Raw genomic sequence first — 4,601 nt, 5'->3', positions numbered from 1 at the left:
CTTCCGGTGCTGGCCGAACCACTGCGCCTGCGCACGAAAGGGATAGGCCAGTTCCGCCGACGTGATCCTCCGGCCGCCGTCTCCTCCCAGACGTGGACCTGCGCGGCGAAGTCAACTAACACATGCGTACTGAGAGACGGACGAAGTCCCACAATGCTTCGGTTGGTCAAGTCCAATCAGATTCTAGGCGAAACGCTTCCGCCCAGATAAATACATCCAGGAGGTTGTAGTCCTTACTTCCGGAAAGGCGCTCTGTGCATTGTGGGTTAAGTGAAGCTCGGTCCCTTCTGCCCTTTGAGCGTCCTACTCTTAAATGCTACGCGCGATGGGGATTCCCCGGTCTACGACGGTACACGTTTCCTGCGCGGCAGCAGACGCTTGGCCTAGTGGAGAGGTGAAGATGGGCCTTGCTTTCCCAGGAGATAAGTGGTTAAAAGTTGTGCAGACTTAGAGGCTGTGGCCTAGGCGCGTTGAGCCGTCGGTTCCGGGTCATACTGAATATCCCTAATCCTGTGTCAAAACAAGAGAGCTCCGATATAATGTTCATTGACTAGTGCAGCTTTTTAAGAAAGCCGGGGAAGGATTGCGTTTCTTTTATCATTTCTCTCCCTGAAGCATGGAAAACTTAATTCCTTATGTTAAGAAAGTGGAAGACCTCGTTCTAAAAATATTTATCATCTTAATGTTTTTTTGATTACAAAATGAGGTATACATCTTGTAAAAAAATTTTTTTAAAGCACATTCCCCGTAATTTCCTCCATATCCCCATATTTCCTTTATACCGTTGGTGCAGTTCAAAGTTAGTAGCTCGCCCTACTTACACCCCTACCTTAGTTAAGTCATTATCACCCAACCTTAAGATCTAATTAAAAATTTTACTGTCTTGGGAAATACTTACTTGATCTCTCTAGATGAATTACTCAGGCTCAAAGAATCACAACCACTCTTAACAGTTTAAGTTTCACATTTTTTTAAAATATTTTATTTATTTATTTGACGGAGACAGCACAAGCAGGCAGGGAGGCAGGCAGAGAGAGAGGGAAAGCAGACTTCCTGCTGAGCAGAGAGCCCAATGCGGGGCTTGATCCCAGAACCCCGAGACCATGACCTGAGCCACAGGCAGAAGCTCAACCTACTGAGCCATCCAGGCACCCCTTCACATATATTATTGAGTCTTCCTCCCTACCCTACTTGTCTGAAAACGTATGCCATTTCTGTATGCCGTTATATTTCCTGGAGTTGGCACACCGTGATATTCAAATATGGTTGAGTGATAGAGGGGATGGCCAACTAAACTATATTATATCCATACAACGTAATACTATCAGAAGTTAGAATAATGTAGAATTATAAATTCTGATGAAAAGTTCTCCAAGATACAGTAAGTGGAACACACCAAATAATGACTAAGTACTGTAAAACAGTATAATAATGTAGATTTCCTGTGGGTATTTGAGTCTGTGTCTGTAAATGCAGAACAAGAATTTTTAAGTAACATCTGCAATAGGGATGGTCGTTACCTGTTTAACCTGTTTGGAGGCAGGAGGCGGCCTTCCCAGGAAGTAATGGAACCTGGTTTTGGTGCAGTAATCAGAAGAACTTAATCTGTACTTTAAACATTTTGCTTTTATTGAAATGCAATAAAATTCACCAATTTTAACTGTACAATTATATGAATATAAACAAATGTATACAGTAGCATAGCCAGCACCATAATCATGATAGCAATCATTTCTGTTACCCCCGAAAGTTCCCTTATGCTCCTTTGTACTCATCCTCTTCCCTCACCCCCAGCCCTTGGCCAAACACTGATCCGTCACAAGAGCTTTGCCCTTGCCAAAATCTCATATAAATGAAATCATACACTATGTAGTCTTTTGTGGATAGCTTTTTTCCCTCCTAGCATAATGATTTTGAGATTCATCTGTGTTATGGCGTGTATCAATATTTTGTTCTTTTTCACTACTGAGTAATATCCCACTATATGGATATACCACAGTTTCTTTTATGCATTCACCAATTCATAGACTTTGGGTTGTTTAAAGTATTGAGCTTTGGAGTGCCTCAGTGGCTCAGTCATTAAGTGTCTGCTTTCAGCTCAGGTCATGATCCCAGGGTCCTGGAATTAAGCCCCACATTGGGCTTCTTGCTTGCTGGGAAGCCTGCTTCTCCCTCTCCCACTCCCCTTGCCTGTGTTCCCTCTCTCGCTGTCTCTCTCTCTGAAATAAATAAATACAATCTTTTTAAAAATTAAAAAAATTGGGCTTATGAATAAGATTGAACATTTGAGTACAAGTGTTTGTATATCTGTATTAATTTATTTTTACAAGAAGTATTTATCCATGCATTATGTATATAATTTAAAAAGTAATCTTTGACTTTGATAAATGAGTCAACCACTGTTTGACATATATTCTTCCACATTTTCATCCCTGAAATACTAACATCTCTATATAAACGTTAAAGGGATTTTATACTGCTAAGCAACTCCTTTTCAATTTAATAATATACTATGGACATTTAAAAATATCAGTATTTATAAATTCAACTCATTCTTTTTTTAAAATATTTTATTTATTTATTTGACAGATCACAAGTAGGCAGAGAGAGAGGGAGAAGCAGGCTCCCCACTGAGCAGAGAGCCCGATGCAGGGCTCGATCCCAGGACCCTGAGATCATGACCTGAGCTGAAGGCAGAGGCTTAACCCACTGAGCCACCCAGGCGCCCCAACAACTTACTCTTTTTAAGAGCTGCATTCCAGGGGCACGTGGGTGGCTAAGTCGTTAAAGATCTGCCTTCGGCTCAGGTCCATGACTCCAGGGTCCTGGGATTCAGCCCTGCATTGGGCTCCCTATTCAGTGAGGAGTCTGCTTCTCCCTCTCCCACTCCCCCCGCTTGTGTTCCCTCTCTCACTGTCTCTCTCTCTGTCAAATAAATAAATAAAACCATTGTTTTAAAAAGCTACATTCCTTTGTAGCTGCATAAAATAACTTACTTAACCGATCTGTAAAATTGTAAAACATGCATATTCTTTGATCTAAAAATTCCACCTCCAGGAATTTATGGTAATGAAAATTTTTCTCAAGTTTGTTATATTCAGGGGCACCTGGGTGGCTCAGTCGATTAAGCGTCTGACTCTTTGATTTCAGCAGGGTCCCTGATCTCAGGATGATGAGACGGAGCCCCAAAGTGGGCTCAGCTCTCAGTGCCTTCTCTCTAAATAAATGAATAATAAATAAAATAAATAAGATCTTTTTTAAAAAAAAGTTTGTCCCATTCAAACAATGTTCATTATAGCATTGTTTGTAATGGAGAAACTGGAAACATCAGTTTTTTAAAAAATATTTAAGTCACCATTTGCCTTTGCTGATCACTAATCCAAATATTCCAATTTTGCTTTTGCTACAATTTTATAAATTCACAAGGATAAGTTAAGACAGTAATTAGACCCATTGCCAGGATAAGTATTAATTGCTTTCTAACAGTTCTATCCTAGGAGGTTCTATAGTTGCTTATTTCAACTCATGCATTCTGCAGGATGGAGTTGAATAAGAAAAATATAAAAAGTTTGAAAAAGAGTAAGATATTTTGTATTGTTGAAGACCTTCTGAGTGTAGCTCCATTTGGTAGAACTATACTTAAACTGTTATTTCTCAGAATGCCCTGGGCACTCAAAAGGAAAAACTTTACTCTGGTGGATAATAAGGTAAAGCAATTTTGTATACTACACTAGGTTTATTCTGCCTTTTTAAAAAGTCCAGATATTCCAGCAATAACAAGCAGCATGAAATTAAATGTAATTAAATGTTCAACATTTAAAGAGCACCAGGAAAATGCAAAGAGAAAGCAATATTTTTTGTACTTAGACTTTAAACTCTTTAAGCAATTTAATAGAAATGTTTACTAATTTCTGGTGTGAAGCAAAATACTATTTAATTTTGTAATAACTAAAAGTCTATACAATTACCTAAGAGATTTGCACATTTTCCTAGAATTTAACTTAAATGGAATTAAAGACTGTATCTTCCTTGAAAAGAACCTTCCTTTGCACTGGAAGTACATGTAATAAGTTGCTTACCAGCTGAGTAACTTAAAATTGCATTTTGGAGGCTTGTTAGATTTAAAAAAAAAAATCCTTGTACCCTTTAAGTAGCCTTTATGTCTTTTTGAATTTTATATAGAATTCCTTAAAACAATGTTCACCTGATTATATGTGTCTTCCTGAGTTGATTCTAATAAATTTCTCAAGACAAAGGAAAATGGGTCTCCTTCCTCATAACTACTTCCAAATCTGTTTAATTAAGCAAAATAGATGGAAGGAGTTCTGATGTCCATCTCTAGCACCCAAAACCTAAAGCAAAAAATAAACAAACAAACAAATACAGACAAAACAACAAATGAAGATGTCAGAGTAGATTTTTCAGATTTCCTTTTAAGATATGCCATACATCAAATAGCTAATAGAGGTTATAGAACAGGATGTTAATGGCCTACTGAAAAGTCTCTTTTGTAAAGATAAGAATAATCAGGGTCAGAGAGGCTAAGTACCCTGCCAAGGCATCCACCACAGGTAATAAGCAGTAGAATTGGGATAAGAACC

The sequence above is a fragment of the Lutra lutra genome, chromosome 1 (genome assembly GCF_902655055.1).
Source record: "Lutra lutra chromosome 1, mLutLut1.2, whole genome shotgun sequence".
Taxonomy (NCBI): Eukaryota; Metazoa; Chordata; class Mammalia; order Carnivora; family Mustelidae; genus Lutra; species Lutra lutra.
Note: the sequence above shows the minus strand (reverse complement) of the source record.